We start from the raw sequence: 19,191 nt of genomic DNA on the forward strand, positions 1-19,191 counted from the left end.
CCCACTGACTTCGGCTGGAGCTGTGAACGCCCAGCCCTTCTGCAGATCACGCTGTTAATCTCTGTACCTCGGTTTCTCCTGATACAAGATGGGGGAGAATAATACTTTTAGGCCCTGCTTCAACAGAGCACGCTTACCAGGAAGTGTTTCGGTGCTTCATTGAATCCCAGCCCAAGTACCATTATTTTGCATTCACCCAGTTTCCTACCTGACTCAACTTGTTAGCTCTTTCTGGGAAGCAGATTAGGTGTTTCCTAGCCAGCCTCACGCAGCCTCTCTGCCCCCTGAGCGCAGATATGCTCTGGGTATCTCTCCCAGCTGCCGCATTGCTTTGTTGTCCCTCCTGGCAAATATTGACCTTCCTTTCACCTCAGTCAATATTTACCTCTCGGGTTAATAAAAACGGAGATTTACTTCAGTAGAAGTCAATGTGTTCTAAGCTCTTGCTGAACTCTGCAATTGTTCATTACTTAACCCTGGGGACTGACGTGCAGGAAAGCCGCAGCACAACATATGGGCCCAGTCCTGCAAACCCTGGCGCATTGGAGTGCATTTACTCCCGCGAGTGGTCTCATTGGACTCAAGAGCACAGCTCAGGAGAGTAATTACTCAGGTTGTAGTGTTTGCAGGATCAAGGCCTAAAGTTGCATTGCGCCTCATCCGGGGTTATCATGGCGCATAAAAATACACTTGTGCAATTGTAAAAACATGTTATTTGCTTGCCAGGTCACATTCCTGTCTCTTGTACCACCACACACAACCCACAGCTTTATAATGGGCCCGGATGAGATCGATGTGGGGACTTATTTTGCCACATTGCCCCACTGTGGGGTTTTTATGCCAGCCTCTGAAGCGTCTGATTCAAGCCACTGTGTGAGACAGGCAACTGGACTACATGGACCATGGTCTGAACTTGTGTGGCAGTGGCTGTGTTCCTTTGTTCAGCTCTGATCCAAAGTCCACTACAGTCAATGGAAAAACTCTTATTGATTTCAAAGGGCGCTGGACCAGATCATGGTTAAAGCAGATCCTATTAACTTCACTTGTGCATGTGCTTAAGTGCTTTGCTGAATAGATATAGACTGGCTCACATGCACATGTGCTTACTGAATCATGGCTCATAAATAACATCACAACAGTGGCCTCAGAAAAAAAAGTCCGGAAAAATAAAGGGAACAGCTATTTTCTGAGCTGCAGGAGTGCAACAATAAAAAACCCAGACCACATCCAAACCCAAGTAAAGCTAGGTCTATAGATATATATTTTTTACTCTTTTTGCTGTCCTAACTCTCAGCCAAAATGGCCTAAAGACATTTTTCCCCCTTTTAATTTGGAAAAATAAAATGCACTCATGGGCTGAGACCTGGGAAGCAAGTTCCCTGCCTGCAGCATCATCATTTTTGTTGAGTAAGATATTAATCCCGGCAAGACTGGACTTCTAAGAAAAAAAGCTGTCAAAGGTACCATGCTAGTGGCACTTATGCATGTCACATATGAAGATTTAACACCAAATAATGGGAAAAAAACACAAGTGGATCTAGATATCAGGGAAAATTTTCTACAGGTAAACTCGGTTAGATGATGGATTAGCCTCCTAGGGAAGTACTGAATGCTTCATTCCTCACACATTTAAAGTTAGAATAGACAAAGAACTGGAAATCTATACTATCTATTTCCTTCATCCTGCTCCTTTTGACAAAAATATTAATTGACTTCTCTGAGTGTGAGAATGGGCCTTTTCCTTCTCTAAATCTATCTATCCATCTAATCATCGGTGTATCTAGAGTGTCCATCACGGTGAAATCCAAACACTACTGGCACCATGGACAAGATGCCATATAAGTCTTTTTCATCTCACTCTTTGATAGACTGATTCTGATTAGATAATGTTATTATTCGTTCATTTTTGAACCCCCTAAAGTATGCTATGTGCATTGACTTCAATGGATTTGTTTGTGGAGGGCGGGGATGAGTCTATTGCTCAGTGTATAACCAAATCCCCTGGCCTGTCATCAGAACAACATATGGGCCATCAATTTTGCTGTGTTCCTCTGAGGTTTAAACAAATAGATTTTTCACCCAGAGAAACAATTTTTTTGAAAGTAAACTGGAAGCCTAATTACCCAATAAATGAAAGTGCCAAGGGGAATAGGGTGACTGAATTCTTGGCTTTGTTTGGCAAGCTAGTTATTAAAGTTTAACAAATGATACCAATATTCTATTTCAGCATGTTTGCATCTGCTGTCCTGGTTCCATAGCTGTCCATTCCCGCAGCTCTTCCAGAGTGTGCATCCCACTGAGAACAATGGGTTTAATGAGGTGGTGGTGGACTGCTCAGATCGTGAGGAAGCAATGCATGCGGGGAGCCCTAAAGCCTTTACTGGCCAGACCCCCATGTTAAAAGTGAGGGTGGCAGCAATGTGATCATTCCATACCAATTACAGCTAGGTCTTTGGTTGCTACTGCGAGTCCTGGTTGGGCAAAGTGTGAGCATTTGGGTATTATAGTCAATAATATGGATGAAGTATGGACTAGAGTCACCCTAGGTTACTCCGACATCACCTGGGAACAGGGCCTTGATTTAGACTCTCTTCTGCATTACAGTGGCACCTGTTTGTGTTACAGCAGCCTCCAGAAGCTGCAACTGAGATCTTGGCCTCACTGTGCTAGGTGCTGTACAAACATGCAGGAACAGACAGTCACTGTCCCATAGAGCTAAATAGACCTAGACAGAGGGCAAGAGAAGCCTTGGAGGCACAGAGGTGTGAGGTGACTTGCCCAAGGTCACCCAACAGGTCAGTGGCAGAGCCAGGAATTGAACTCAGGTCTGCTGACTCCTTGTCATGGTGTGTTTATACAGTACTTAATAGGACGGGCCCCCCCCCAATCTTGGTTAGGGCCCTAAAGGCGCTACAAACAACAACAACAACGACAATCCTGAACAGATGAGTCACACAAAGCCAGTGCATAACTTACATCCAATTTAAACCCTATCTGGGTTGACCAAATCCCTGTTGCCCCAACTCCCACTGACTTCAGTCTCACCTGATCAGCCCTGTAAGGCTTTGCAGTTGCCGAAGGGTTTCCCCACTTTTAGCCCCCTGACCTCTTTGTCTGGGTGTTACCTCACTTTGTCATCCTTTTGCCTGCCCTCTGTCTCCACATGTTTGCAAGACAAATCTTGACCTTTCGACAGGTTTCCATGCCTGGACACATCCTCTGACTCATTCACTCCTTCTCTTCAGCCTGCAGCAATAGCCAGCAAGAACACTCTTCCCGCTATACCGCTCAAACCCCATTGTTCCCTCTGAAAGCATTAAAAGTCACAGCACACTGGAAAGCGCAATTTAGTTAGAGTGTGGTATTATCCCTTTGTCAAAATGAAGGCAAAAACATCCCCTGACAGTTCTTGATTTGTTTGTTCTGTTCTTTGAGCAAGGGGATAAGAAAAAAAGCCTTTGGATGGATTGCAGTTTTTGGGGGGGGGGGAAAGGGCTCTTTTGTGATCACTCACTGATTGTAAATACAGATTATCTGGGCTATCATTGGGATTGTTGTCTGAGCCTGGAGGAGAAAGAGATTTATCCCACTTTTTATTCTTTTTTGTGGCTACGCTACTGTTCGAAATTTTTGTTACACTTTTAAGGGTTTTTTTTGCAATATCGGTATTGAGAAAAAGGTGTTGCCAACTCTCTACAATTTTCTCTCAAACCTCATCATCATTGGTGGGTTTCTTAACTCCCCCGCCCCAACTTCTGTTGTCATGTTATTATGTAGTCTTCAAAGGCTCAAAAACACCAGAAGGGAAATAAAAAGCACCCCAACATTATTATTTTTAAGCCAATCTCATCATTTCTTTGGGGACTTGTTTTCTGAACACTTAGGGTGGGCAACACGTCAAGAACCAAGTCGGAGGTGTAATACGGTGGCTGCCCCCTTGTGGCCAAAAGTCACTCTCCAGCACCCTGCCTCTATTTCCCCCCCTCTTGGGGCACTGCTTCACTCTACCCTCATGTCAGGGACCAATTGAAGTGTCTGCGTTCTCCCCCATATATGACACAGGAGGGCTTCTCCCCAGCTTAACAAGCACTCACTGCTATGCCTAGTTTCCTTTAAGTAGGTTTATCTGTCCAAACGTTAGTACATAACAGATAAAAAACACTCCTTAGCTGACACTTCGTCCTAGGGTTTCATGACCAGCCCTCCCAGAGGTCTCTGGTAATCCTGTTTTTTGCAGCTTTTCTCTCCCAGCCAGCTCCCTTCTCCCAGCCAGCTCTCATCCCCTTCTGGAAAATCAGCCCTAGGATTCCCGCCCTGAGCACCTGGCCCCTTGTTCCGGGGACCTACCACCAGACATAGCTCCACTCCTTTGTGGTTCGCTCTCTCCCCAGGCACAGCCTGCCCCAATCACATCTCTTCTTCCTGCTCTCTGACAGGCCTTCATAGCCCATGGGTAGCCAGGCCCTCTGTGATGGGGCATTGGCCCCACACTGGCAGAGAAGGGGTTAATAGAACCCTAGGGAGGCGGTGCAGAAAGCAGCCAATAGGAAACAAGCTGTGAGGAGTGGCCAGTCAGGGTCCAGCAGGCCCATATAAGAACTGCAGGATAGAGCAGGGGCAGTAGCTGCCTGGAGCTTGAGGAGGGAGGCCTGTGTCTGGAGTAGGCTACAACCCTGTAGCATCTTGGACAGAGCAGAGCAGGCAGGAAGGAGCCCAGGGAGAAGCGAAGGTGCTCTGGAAGGGCACTGGGGAAGTGGCTGCACTAGGAGTTAAACTCCCCCAGCAGGGGGGAACACCGACAGTGACATGGTTGGAGGGCTGAGCCACGAAGAGGATGCTGTGGTTTCTGAGTCTGTGACAGGGGCTGCAGGAGGGCTGCAGAGAGGCAGGGACATGGTGCAAGCTGTGGACAGGGGTGCTGGCTACAAGCTGATCTCTAAGATGGCCAGCAGGAGGTGCCAGCCCAGTGGTGAATGATGTGCACTGGGACACGCCCTTTAGTTGGCTCAGGTGGGCCCACCTATTCTGACAGAGGAGTGCTGGGCCTGGTCTACTCACAGGGACCAGCTACCCTTTGAGAGGGGGCAGGCCTCCTTCATTGGGCTCTAATTTGTTTTATATACGTATATTACGATAGCTATCTAAACATATTGAAAAGCTGAAAGCACCAAGGATGGAGGGGAATTGCGCAGGGTGGCACTAAAGGAGTCAGATGCCCTGAAGATGAATATATTAGGATTAGACTAGATTAATAGATTCCCAGGCCAGGAGGATTCTCTGTGATCATCTAGTCTGACCTCCTGTATAACACACATAATGGTGTGCTCAGCCCTCCTCCATCACTGCGATAAAAACACTGATGCTTTGGAAGGATAATGGCACCAGCCATCATAAGACTTTCCCAATAATTCATCTTGGACTGTGGCCTGAAAGCCATGGCCGTGATTCACCATTCACTGTAACCTTGTGTTCTCATACGGGCAGGTATTCCAAGCAGGCATACTCTGTGGATGAAATCCTAGATGAGATTGGCAGGCCATGTCACCAGAAAGTCAAATGAGCAACTGCCAAATAAAATCTTTTATGGTGAGCTAAAAGAAGGACAGCGCTCTCTGGGAGGCCGGAAGAAACATTTCAAAGACTCCCTCGAGTTCTCCTTGAGGTGTTTCCACATTGACCCAGAGTTTTGGGAAGATCTCTCTCAGGATCATTCTACCTGGCAACATCCCATCCATACTGGAGCCACAGTCTATAAGCAGAGAACTACTGACACAGAGCAGAAACACCAGCAGTGTAAATCTCAAAACAGCAGCATGTCTGCTGTTAATCAAGTAACTCCTTTCTTGTTTAGTGTGCCATGGACAGTTCAAAGCCCAAATTGGTCTGATCAGCTGCTCACGTGTTCACAGACACCAGACCAATCAGTGATGTCATGGGCAACGTCAAACTCGAAGGATGAACAACATAACCTCGTGCAATCATTTATATCAGTGCAACGCAGTGTAAAATGGTACCAAGTCAGAATGGAAGCATTTTAACTGCACTTTGAACTGATGTAAATGACAGCACAAAGTCCAAGGCAAGAGTGAAGGAGGTTGCCACAGCTGGTAGTCCTCATATGCCATGTGATCCTGGTCAGTAACAATAACACCATGCAGTAAACTATTAAAATCCATGATCTCTCTAATAACGGTATTTCTTAATTGCCTGAAACATAGCTGGAAATGGGCTCAGAGACAAACAGCTGAATCATAGAAGATGAGGATTGGAAGGGACCTCAGGAGGTCATGTAGTCCAACTCCCTGCTCAAAGCAGGACTAACTTCACCTAAATCATCCCAGCCAGGGCTTTATCAAGCTTCTAAGGACGGATATTCCACCACCTCCCTAGGTAACCCATTCCAGTGCTCCACCACCCTCCTAGTGAAGAACTTTTTCCTAATATCCTACCTAGACCTCTCCCCTGCAATTTAAGACCATTGCTTCTTGTTCTTTCATCTGCCACCACTGAGAACAGCCCAGCTCCATCCTCCCTGGGAGTCCCTTCAGACAATTGAAAGCTGCTATCCAAATCCCCCCTCACTCTTCTCTTCTGCAGACTAAATAAGGCCTGTTCCCTCAGCCTCTCCTCATAAGTCATGTGCTCCAGCCCCCTCATCATTTTTGTTGCCCTCCTATGGACTCTCTCCAATTTGTCCACATCCTTCCTGTAGTGGAGGGCCCAAAACTGGACACAATACTCCAAATGAGGTCTCACCAGTGCCAAATAGAGGGGAAAAAATCACTTCCCTCAATCAGCTGGCAATGCTCCTACTAATGCAGCCCAATATGCCATTAGCCTTCTTGGCAACCAGGGCACACTGCTGACTCATCTCCAGCTTCTTGTCCACTGTAACCCCCAGGTCCTTTTCTGCAGAACTGCTGTCTAGCTCAGTTGGTCCCGTCTATAGCAGTGCATGGGATTCTTCCGTCCTAAGTGCAGGACTCTGCACTTGTCCTTGTTCGACCTCATCAGATTTCTTTTGGCCCAATCCTCCAATTTGTCTAGGTCAATCTGAAATCTCACTCTAACACATTGCTTCACATGTAAAGAAACCAGCAAGTAACCAACGTTCCCTCTAGAAAGTGCATCCTAACTTGATGCCATAGAACACAGATGGGAGCCAATCCTGTTTCCTTTGAAGTTCATGGCTACACTCTCACTGGCTTCAAACAGGAGCAGGACTGGGCCAATGGAATGCATCCCTCAGGGATTAGGTTGATACACAATGAAGGCCGGGCCCAAGCTGCAATATCTGTAGCCAGACCTGGAAGAGCTCAAAGGTTAGGTGTGCGTAGGTGTAGGGGTTTATCAGGCCTATTTGAGATATGTCTGCCATCTGGTAATGAGATCATGGAATTTGCTCTTTCATAAATACATACAAAAAATTTGCATGCCAATTTGCATACACACTCCCTTTGCAAAATCTTAGCTCTGCTGTTGAAGTTGTCCTAGCTGATGAAATAATTTGCACAGCTGGGCCTGACCAGGAGTTGGCTAAATCACTCCACAGAGACTCCAGGAAGTGCATCTGGTGAGTCCTCTTCCTTGTGAATCAGCCTGGAACCAATACTCCAACACCGACTCAGATTTCATGGCCAGAAGAGACCATGATGATCATCTAATCTGACAATCTGTGTAACACAGGCCACAGAATTTCACCTAGTAATTCCTGCTTGAAGTGCAATTACTTGTTGCTTACACTAGAGCACATCTTCTAGAAAGACATCTAATCTTGGTTTATAGACTGTCCCAGGAGATTTTATCACCGTTATTGTGTTTTGATGGAAGTGGAAGCTGGAAGTTTGGCCTAGCTCATTTCTACTGGGAGTCAAGTCTCCCCTGCTTCATGATCACTCTTGGATCTCTGCATGCTATCGAGCAGCTGGGCGTGATGTCTTGTTTTCAAACAACACGCCCTATGATGTCGTTCAACATTCCCCGGTGCAGAGCTGCTCGCTGTCTAGAGGTCTGAGTGCATGGAGCCAGCTGTGTAGGAGTTATTGCTTTGTTTGAGTGCTCTCCTGTAACTTCCAGTACCGCTTAGTGCCAGGGCCACTACACTGCCATTTAAAAAGAAAAGTCACGGTGGTGAATGAGTTGTGCCGCAACGTGAATCTGCCTGGTTTCAAAGCTTAAATTCACTGGAAAAGAGTCAGCCTGGAAAATATTGAGTCTGAATGAAAGAGCAGCTGGGTTGTATCCTCCTTTCTCCCTAGGCGAGCGTGTTTATACATTGGGTATATGCAGCACATTAGCATGCACGTGTACTCAGAAGGTTAGGGCATCGCTGACAGTGGGAGTGAAACAGAAATGCCTGAGAGGATTGCAGCAGCTCTAGGGAGAGGGAGTCTGGTTCTCAACAGCTGCTCCCCAGGGCAGAATTTGGTTTGACTGATCACGACTTGCAGCAGAGTGGCTTTTAGCCATTTTTTAACATTGCATGTTGTTAGTCATTGGAACAGCTTAGCAAGGGATGTGGGGGATCCTCCCTGGCTCATCATCTTGGTTAAGAGTTGATGTAAGCAGCGGCCAGAGGAAGTCAGTTACAGTGCACGACATTCTGTATTGGTCCTGCAAAACCCAGGACCTGCACTACATATTTCTGAGAGCCATCCACTGGCACCTTGTCTTTTAACATACATTGGAGCATCAGTGCAGCTGCGCTGCTGTACGCTCTGTAGTGTAGCCAGAGTCTAAGTGACTTGCCCAAGGTCATGCGGGAAGTCTGTGTCAGAGCAGAGTCTCCTAAATCCCAGGCGGGCATCCTAACCACTGGAGCAGCCTTTCTGTCTACTGAGGAGGCTTTGTCTCCATTTCAGGATGGAACTAAGTCTCCTGGGTTTGTTTTGCTTTTGTCTTCTGGTTTTTGAACTCTTGGATGTCTCAATCTTGCAAGTTGTCAGCCAGGGAATCAGTGCCGTGTCACATGGAGCCATGCCTCTCTAAAGATTAAACAAGTTAATCAGCCCCCATCCCATATTCAACCATTTCACCACAGTATTCACTTGGCACCTGCTGTCCACATTTCCCATCTCTACCTCATACGAAACAGTCACATCACTGAGCTGGGCGACTTGCTGGGAGCACCTAACACTTGTGATCTGTCCCAACGACTCTAGTCCCTCCTGGCTTCCAGGGGGAGTCAATCTCCAGCCTTGCCTCCCTATTACAACGCCTCTCCCCCATGTAGTACTGCTGCACGTGTGTTCAGAGGAGACTCTGAAGCTGGAACATCTTTGGTGTCAATGGGGAAATGGCTGGGAAAGGTCCTTGACTTTGGAGCTTGCTTCTCCGCTCAGTCCATCGGAGCCAGATTTGTTAACCTGCTGGAAAACCCTTCTCTACCCCTCCGGTGTTGGAATGGAGGTGGGATGAAGAAGATGGATGATAGCACGTAGGAGGGCTGTTAAAATCTAGGAATCCATGAAAGCTATGGCCAGTAGGGACCATCACGTTCATCTAGCCTGATGTATTGTGTAACTCAAGCAATAGGCTTTCACCAGCAATTCTTCCGAGTGCAGGGAATCACCAGATCATATTTCCTTATAAAAATTAATTACAAACATATTTCAGAATTAAAAAAAAAAAAAAAAAGCCTTCTCCCACCCCAGTAATGTTTTTAGAAATTAATACAATTCCGTCTGTGAGCAGAGACTAATCCAGCACTCCTTGGAGGCCACTTTCAATCTTCTTTCCCAGGAGTGGACTTGTAAGAATTGTGTTTGCCAAATGAGTTGAAAACGAAAGTGCCGTGGCTGGCTATTTGCACAGATGTGTCCATAGGAAACGGAGTCCACATGGATCTACGGAGAAGTTCAGCTCCCTAATGGAGAGCTGTCGAGTGTTACAAGCGTGAGGTAAAAAGGAGCTGGGCTACAGGAGGAGGGGTCAGGGAGTTGTTTACTGTACACGGGCATCAATCAGACATAGCCGTCAATAGGAAGAGGATATATTTCAAAGCCAGCAGATTCACTTCTAGGGCACATACAGGCTGGATCCCTTTGACACGGAGATGTACAGCAGGCTACTTTTTATGTAGCTTTGTCTTACCGAGTGACAACAGAGAAGGCTTTAGGCCCAGGTTCTGATCTCATTTATATTGGTGTAAATCCAGACAAGCACTGTGGAGTAAATCAATATGGTTATTCTGGATTTACACAGGTGTAATTCAGATCAGGTCCTGGCTCCTTATTGGTAGATGGCTGGGACTGGTTTTAAGTGAAACTGAAAAGCAACCAGCTGGTTCTAGGGTTACCAGTTTTGGTTAGTTGTATTCCTGGAGGTTTCATCACATGACCATCTTTAATTTAAAGATTAATCTTCAATTCCTGAAGACTCCAGGACAATCCTGGAGGGCTGGCAACCCTAGCTGGCTTCTGTAGGTCCAGAAGTGGACTGGCAACAAAAAGATTTTGCACCTGTCATCAGAGCTCTCAATATTATTTCACTTCCTGATATTGCTGTCATCTCACAACAGCCTTGTGAAACAGGGCAGTGCTAGTATCCCCGTTTTGCAGATGCTGAGCTAAGACACAGAGGGATTAAGCAACATGCCAAAGTTACACAGGAGGGGTGGGGCAGAGCGGGAATAGAATCTGGATCGCCAGAGTCCTATTCCACGGGTTATCTTTCCTTCCTTCTACCATGTTTCCTCGGGGTGTGTGTGTGTGTGTGTGTGTGTGTATGTGTGTGTGTGTGTGGGGGGGGGGGGGAGGGTGTGTGTTGCTCCAAATTCCACAGCAGTTAATGGAAAAATCCATCACAACCCCCCTGGATGTTGAATCAGTCTCCCTGTGGGTGCTGAAAATCCACCAGTGATCGATGTCTTGTTAATTATTTCCTCTCAGCTACATGCCCTACTGTAGGGATAGAATTAAAGGCCTAAGGAAAAATGTGAAGGCTTTTTAAAAAGCCTGGTTTCTCTATTTCATTCTGGTGCTATTACATGAGCCACACTAAACCCCATCTGCAATTCCAGTTTGGGTGGTTTTCTTTCCCATCGTCCGCAGGGAGAGGTCTCTGTTAGCCAAGAAATTATTCTTGTAATAATAACTTGCAGCTGGAAAGCTGAGCCTTATGGACCCACACAATAAATTTTACAGGAAGATGTATGAAAAGAAGAAATTGCCTCAACATGCAGGGCTCGGAAATCTCTCTCTCCTGGCTAGCTTTCCCCCATGCAAACCTAATTTCCAAAACAAACACAACTGCTTCCACGCTGGACAAGAGTGTAGAAGCAAAACTGTACCTGAAAGAGAAGTCTGTGCAGGAGCCTTCAGAACGATGAGACGATATGGAGCACTGCACAATGTACACCCCACGTGAAAATGTCTGTATGGGAGGAGAGGGAAAAAAAACCTCCCAGAAACAAACACACAAGAAAACGCAACGCCTGTTAGACACCAAACTTAGGGGTTTAAAAAAAACTTGTTTAGGTTTGTGTATGAATGTTGATGCCTATAAAATAGAGTCCTAATAGCATTAAAGCTGCAAACTGAATCCCTCCAATAGTTTATTTAGGTCCAAACTCACTTACATCCATCCCTGTTCAGCAAATCTTGTCAGCATGTGCTGAAGTCAAAGGGTCTTAACTATATGTATAAGTGTTTTGCTGAATTGGTGCTTCCGTGCTTTTCATCACAAAGGAGTCCAGAGTGCTTGGCAGACAGTAACATGACAGATCAAAATATTAAAACATAATCACTATGTAATATACATTGCCTATAGTACTAGAGTCTGAGCCTGTGAAAGGCTCCACCTCAGCTACCAATGACATCCAACGGGACATTGGGGCTGGGTTTTCAAAAGAACCTAAGGGAGTTAGGCACTCAACTTTTAGTGTGACTTGAGCATCTAACTCCTTTTAGGCTTCTTTGAAAATCCCAGTCTACATACACACATATAGTGAATAGTGCAGGAGAAATATAAATATAAACCCAGTGCTAACTAATAATCTGGTAACAAGCCAGGCAAAGAAACCGACAAGTGTCTTATCATCCCCACCGACGGAGATAACAACCACTGTACCGTAATAAATATAGTGTGATTAAACCAGAAGAGGCAGACTGGGAAGGTTCAGTAAATGTAACAAAGTGAAAACAAGACTCAAAATAAGGAGTCAAAATGCCCCCAATAAACAAGATCTTCAGCGTATTGGAGATAAGAATCTGTCTCTACGTCTCAGGCATATTTCAGAATCCTTAGTTTTACAAAGCAATTCCATTGCACAGCTCCCGCTGACTTCAGTTGCAGTTGTGAGTGCTCAGGACTTCTGCAAATCACAGACCTCAGGGTCTTTCAAATTGGGCACTGGGAAAATGACGCGCACACAATTAGTGGCCAGGTGTGGAAAGCTTGTTTTAAGTGACTTAGCACATAGGACCTCTGTGGCATTGGCAAGGCTAGAATCTAATTTTCCATGGCAGCATTCAGATACCTAAACCACAAAACCATCCTTTCACTTTCTTCAATCTCCCCTCCATCCCCCCACTGCACGACTTCCAGCTTCCGCAACAAATCAGGCAGGGCTCCTATAGACAACAGCCTCCTTTGTTAAACAAGGCCGATTCCTCCCCAGAGCACTGTCCATCCTGTGCACAGAATGAGGCAGGAGTCCTCTGGAAAAACTGGTCTGGGATCCTTTAATTAAAGACGGTATCATAATGCGCACACACAAGGTATCTCGCTTCAAGCGCTCAACTTTGCAACTCCGCCATTCTTTCAACATCGCTTTTTGTGTATAGTTTTGCTACCCGGATGTAACTAAAATGTTAATTCAACTTCAGGGTTGAGATATTAAAATGAAAGATCCGGGAGATGGCCAGGTTAAGGTCCTTCGGTCGATCGTGGCTGTAGATTTAGAATAGGTGTTTTCCGTACACAAACAGCCACATAGCACTGAGCAATGGAAGGCCCTCTAGAGAGGCAGTGTAGTTTGTTAGATCGAGTCTTGGACTGGAACTCAAGACACCCGGGTGTTAGTCTCAGCTCCCCCCCTAATTTTTGGTGTGGCTCTGGCCTCCTTGTCTATTTAGATTGTAAGCTCTCCAGGTCAGGGACTGTATCATCTTGTACATGTGGCTAGCACTTAGCACAATGAGGCCCTGCGCTTGGTGGGGGCTTCTAGATGCTACTGTACAACAAATCATTAATAACACCACTAGCGTCGGGCAAGTACATCCTTTACAGCTGACGGGGCAGCTGCTGCATGTGGAGGTAAAGAAATGGGCCTACGTGGGCTAACTTTCAGCAGTGAAAAGGTTATTTTTGCTACAGTTATTCATGGTTGGAGAGGAAACGGGTTTATAGGAGAACTTTTATCTTAGCTTAAAGACTTGCCCTAATTCTAGGAACCTATATAACCCCCCTCTCCCAAGGACTTATGGATTGATGTGCGTAGGAGCCCAGTGAGGTAGGAAAGTAGTGTCCATTTCACTGATGAGGCACCAATGAACAGAGAGATGACGTGACTTGCCAAGGTCACATGGGGCCAGGAATGGAGACTGCTGAGGGAACTGGGCTTGTTTAGTCTGCAAAAGAGAAGAGTGAGGGGGATTTGATAGGCCTTTAACTACCTGGGGTTCCAGGGAGGATGGGGCTAGGCTGTTCTCGGTGGTGGCAGATGACAGAACAAGGAGCAACGGTTCAGTGCCTGAACTGACATTAGGAAAAAGTTTTTTTACTAGGAGGGTGGTGAAGCCCTGGAATGGGTTACCTAGGGAGGTGGTGGAATCTCCATCCTTAGAGGTTTTTAAGCTGAGGCTTGACAAAGCCCTGGCTGGGATGATAAAGCTGAGGTTAGTCCTGCTTTGAGCAGGGGGTTGGACTAGATGACCTCCTGAGGTCCCTTCCAACTCTAATATTCTATGATTCTAACTGCAGGACCGGCCTTAATGAAGAAACAAGAGCCTCCTGGTTTGTTCAGAGGCCAACTCCATGCTCCACTGGCTATTGCAATGTTGCCATCATAGCGTGTGCTGGGGGGCCATGCCAGAAGAAGCACTGGCGATCCAACCAGGGCTGGGCTTTGAGAGACCCAAGATGAAGAAATAGGAGGATTTAGAAAATAATCAAATGAACGTGCCACTTACAGCCAAAGCTGAAGACGTTCTGGCTGTGTCTCACCTCCTTTAAGGGGAACGCTTCCCACTGGCGTGGTGCTGTGTAATGAACAGATGTGCCAAGGCACACATGTTGAGAGGGGGGGGGGAGATCTATATGAGGGGGTTAGACAAAGTGGAGATATATGTATTAGGTGTAGATTGGGCTTGGGTTCAAAGCCAAATCAGGGCCAGGGGCAGGTTTGCATTTGATGGTGTCCAAATCTCCTGAAGTGTTTTGGCAAGATTTTGGCTTTGGGTGGGGTCAAGATCACTCTGCCCACTGGGACCAAAAAATAAGCTCCACTTGGAAACAAAACCAGAGGGAGGGATTTGGGGCAAAGGATTCATATCCAAAGCCAGCTGCGACCCCTCTTCCATAATAAACCAGTGTCAGAAGATCATTGTAAAGACGGACTTTTCTGCTAGTCCGAAACTCAAGAACTAGCCACCTTATAAAGAAATAAGAGATGAGAGCCTGGTACACGGAATCAGTTCTGTTTTCACCAGTCTTGACTTGAAGGTTGAAAAAGTGATAGAAAATAAAGTTAGGAGGAGAGACGGGTAATAGGGAAGAATACCAGGGGAAAGGAAGAGAGAATGCAGAGAAAATGTAAAACTGGAGTGAGACTGAAATCAACAGCTGCATCAGATTCTACTTTTTAAAATGCTGAGCTGGTTTTCAGCAATCCTCTCTGGCTATTTGCAGAGGGCACAGTTATAAAGGTTTGGTTAATGTGCTTACTGATAGGTAAGGTGTTACCAGTTCTAGACTCACAGAGCTTGATTCTACTACTCCTTAAACCCCTGTTTTACTGGTGTAGCCCCATTGACCTCGGTGAAGTTATGCCTGTTTTACATTGGTGTATATCAGCTCAGGATTTATACAGCAGCCTCTCTCTATCGCATCTGACTGCCTTCCATGTAAAATCGGTAACAATAGCAGAGTCTCTAGTGGATTTCATGGAGTCTGACACTTCTCCCTTTACGGGGTCAAAACTCTGTTTGCTGAAAGGTTTTTGTTTTTTAGATTTTGTTAATTTTTGTTTTGTTGGCAGGGATTTACTGGGTAGAAGAGGTTGTCAGGGTTGAGAGTGTGAATCTTATGGTGGAAAGGTCTTTTCAAGGAGGCCTAATGTGACCTCCTGCATAAGAGAGGCCATAAAATTTCATCTAGTGAGTCCTAAACCAAGCTCAGTAACTAGTGGTTGAACTAGAGCGTGTCCTGTAGAAAGACAGCCAACCTTGACTTAAAGACTCCAAGCGATGGTGAATATACCACATCCCTGTTGTTATCTGTCCTGTACTTAATCACCCTCACTGTTAAAACTTGTCATCTTATTCCCAGTTTGAATTTCTCCAACTTCAACTTCCAGCCATTAGAACTTAGTTCTTTGTCTGCTTGATTAAAGACCCTTTCTAAGTATAAAATATACCTCCTTGAACTCTCCTGTCTTAACACATGTTAGATAGGTAAAAGAACAGCGCTCACTGTATGCTTCATTAAAACACTGGAGCTGTGTGACATGATTTGGGGCAGTACGTGGTTCCTGGTGGAAAAAAGGTTAACCTTCGCTCAGCTTCCCGATCCAATTGTCCAAGTTCTTAGAGCAAGGTTGTAGAAAAGGGGAAAATCAATTTGGGATGGAGGGGCAGTATTGAACACGGGAAGTCAAGCTGAGAAGCCCGCAGGTGGATTTCAATTACATCCAAGTTTTTGAGGGATTGGATCCAGGGTTTAGGTTATGTGCATAATAAAGACAGATTCATAGAATTTAGGGCCAGAAAGGACTATTGTGATCACCTAGTCTGACTTCCTGCACATTGCAGGCCACAGAACCTCACCCACCCACTCCTGTAATAGACCCAGAACCTCTGGCTGAGTTACTGAAGTCCTCATATAATGACTTAAAGACTTCAAGTTATAGGGAATTCATCATTTACACTAGTTTAAACCAGCAAGTGACCTATGCCCCATGCTTCAGAGGAAGGCAAAAAAACCCCGAGGTCTCTGCCAATCTGACCTGGGGGAAAATTCCTGCCTGTCCCCCATATATAGTGATCAGCTGGACCCTGAGCATTTGGGCAAGACCCACCACCCAGACACCTGGGAAAGAATTCTCTGTAGAAATCCAGAGCCCTCCCCATCTGGTGCCCCATCTCCAGCCATTGGGGATATTTGCTACTAGCAGTCGCAGATGAGCCATGTGCCATTGTTGGCAATCTCATCATACCAGCCTTTACCTAAACAGGCAAAGTCTGGATCCAGATCCAGGTTTCCATTTTGAATCCAGTCCCTCTCCCCAAAGGTTGGAGGTTCTCAGACCCGGGCTTTCAGTCTCTCCTGTGTTAATAATCGACGCTACTGGCAAAACTCAGACCCCAACTGAGGTTCAGAGTTCGAATATCCTCAAAACCTGGCATCCGATTCTGGTTGGGCCCATCTCTGATGACAATGGGCCATGAGATCCTAGCATCACCAAACACCAGGGGACACTTCTTTGTGTGGTTCTTAAATTTCTGAAGTGGGGAGGGGGAAGCAGTGGATTAATTCTGATCTAAGACCGGCTCTCCTTGCATTCGATGGATCCTCTGTCTCACAGCTACCACAATTCCCCCACAGATTTGGCTGATGGTACCATGTGAGTCCCTCCAGTCTGATCGCTTGATCCTGAGAGGTACTGATCGTTCTCAGCCCCCAGGTGCCAGAACTTGTAGAAGTGGAGGGGGCCACCGGTGCTGGAGCTGGGAGGGCCAGGGGGCCATGCCCCCCACCTTTTAACATGGGAGTAGTTTGGAGGGGCAGGGGGGCTGCACTTTGCAGCGGGAGATCAGTACCCTTGCCACAGAGCACAGCCCCTGCTGGTGCTGCTCCATGCCTGCCGGAGGCTTGCAGTTTGGGGAGAAGTGGGGGGCAATGCTGCCCCTTGTCCAGGCAGGTTCCAAGGAAAGCCCACCTAGTTTCCTGCCCCGCCTTGCAGACTGTCACAGAGCCAGGATCCTAGAAGTCCCAGCTTGGGCTCTCAGGGCTACAAGGTGCCTTTAGGGCAGTCATTAAAACATGCCTTTTTCCTTATTAGCCAGGGAGTGAGGGCGCTCTGTCAAACAAGGGGAGCATTCTGATCGGTGGACCACAAAACCAGGCAAACATTCCAATGTAGAGGTTCCTATGGAACTGGATGGCACAACTGAGATGGTGTCAATTGCTTTGTTATTTTCAAAGCTCAGTTTAATAAACACCCACATTCAGTGGCTCTCATACATCTCTGCAGAGATTACAGGTCCATGCAGAACTGCAGAGTAGAGCAGCATAGAAATCCTCGGTGGGATTTGCATTTAGCGTCCAACACTTTGCGTGCCCAGCTGTATTTTTGAAAGCCCTACCCCAAATGTCTTGCCCTAGACAATAGCCCTAGTGGGCTGCAGAATACACAGTGCAAACATGCACAGCAAACGTGCAGCTCTCCACCTGCCATCACGCATTTTCTTACTCTTTGCAGGATCAGTTTTGGGTCTGAGCAGACAAACTGCACAGTCAGAGTTCTGACTTCGTGGAAAGGTCAGAACAACAATCCTTTTTATTGGCCTGGTTTGTTCTCTCCCTCTCCTGCCCCCCACATCTGACAGTTCAACATCACATGGCTTGTTAATTATTCATTACAGGCTGCATTGACTTGGGTGATAGTTCACAATGTGAACTCGTCTTACCTCACCAGGCTGCCTTCCTGAGTTGAAAATTAGCTAATGGCAAGAGAGATCATCCATGCTACACGGGTGAATGGTGAGCCCGGCAGGGATCAGCTGTGTTGAGGATCCAGAATTTTCTGCTGTTCCTGCCAAAGCCTTTATGATGACTTTACAGCACTTTTGCTACTGAGCTGGGCAGGGGTCCCCCATGAAAGTCTTGTGGTTAAGGTGCTGGTCTCTGTAGCACAGTCAGGCCTTGAACCCTGGTTTCTTGTATCAAATTCCCCATGTGACACAGTGCGTGTCATTTACTGCAGGTGAGTCAGGCATCTTAAAGGAGCTATGCTAATTCACATCAGCTGAAGATCTGGCCTGCCCTCTTTAGGATAACACACAAGCCAGGTCCTAACAGCTTCTGTTGTTAAATATCCCATTACCCAAAAGAGAGGGTTTTAATAACTCTGTCCTCCACCCAAATTCCACCTTGGATGATTATATCTTGCCTACTTAGTGTAACTTTTCCCTGAAGTTTCAATGAGCTGTGTATGCTTCACTTCCCATCCTACACGGTTATGTAGCACTGCCTGTGCTGTTAAACAGCTGTTTCGTTTCACCCCAGAGGTGGCTGCATTTCAGTGGTGGGTTAAATGAAGCAACATCAATGTATGTGTGGTCTGTGACTCTCTAGAGAAACATGCTGTAACCAGTTACTAATGCTTAGATGTATTAACAGATTGAAAACAAAATGTGGTTTGAAACAACTGACAAGACAGGGCTCCAGTCTCCTCTCACTTATGGAGGGGCGAAATCAGAAGTGAGTCCATTTAAATCAGTTCAGTTACCCTGAGGTGTAAACTCAATGCGGCAGGTGAATCAAACCCATAATGCTGGGCTGGGACACAAGAATCTAGGAAGGTAGAGTCTGTTCTACATGAAGGAGCTTCGCAGCAGCCTGCTAGCTAGGGAAGGAATTTGGGATCCTGGTACAAATATCGCTGAAATGTTTGAGCAGCCCAGAGCTTGGACAAAAGAGGCAGCAAACATGACGCTGGCCTGTGTTCTTAGAGCAGCCCAGTATCGATGGACCATGTGGGCTAGTTGTTCTCCTCCTGCACTCCGGGGATTTTCTGGCGTTCATGGCGGTGGCTCCCCCAGCTCTGCCCAGGCTCTGCCACCATCTCCCCCCACACACTTACCTGCCGCACGGCACCCACTCCAACCCCGCAGCCCAATCGGATCCAGCGCCGGCTCCCCCTACCGGTTGGGTGGCCTCAGTCCCTGGCCAGGGGGTAGCAAGGGCGGGTGGGGGGCAGTTATTCCTTGTGGTCACTCATAGCTCCTTGCCCCCCCGCCTGCCCCTGGG

General features: G+C 46.7%; 1 protein-coding gene across 4 annotated transcripts in view; it reads right to left on the reverse strand.

Annotated features, from left to right (window-relative positions):
- Window positions 1–17,973, reverse strand: part of TSKU (tsukushi, small leucine rich proteoglycan) — a 54,511-nt gene extending 36,538 nt beyond the window's left edge. The window contains exon 1 of one of the 4 annotated variants that reach the window (XR_010917161.1): window positions 17,850–17,973. The gene's annotated coding sequence lies outside the window, so the exon portion shown is untranslated. Of the gene's footprint in view, window positions 1–208; window positions 283–17,849 lie in introns of those variants that run through there. The other 3 variants (XM_067533210.1, XM_067533207.1, XM_067533208.1) reach the window with 3 other exon arrangements.
- Between the last annotated feature and the right edge of the window lie 1,218 nt (window positions 17,974–19,191).

This window comes from Emydura macquarii, unplaced genomic scaffold (genome assembly GCF_026122565.2).
Source record: "Emydura macquarii macquarii isolate MOO-44397 ecotype Brisbane River unplaced genomic scaffold, CSIRO-AGI_Emac_v2 contig_3328, whole genome shotgun sequence".
In the NCBI taxonomy this organism is placed as follows: domain Eukaryota; kingdom Metazoa; phylum Chordata; order Testudines; family Chelidae; genus Emydura; species Emydura macquarii.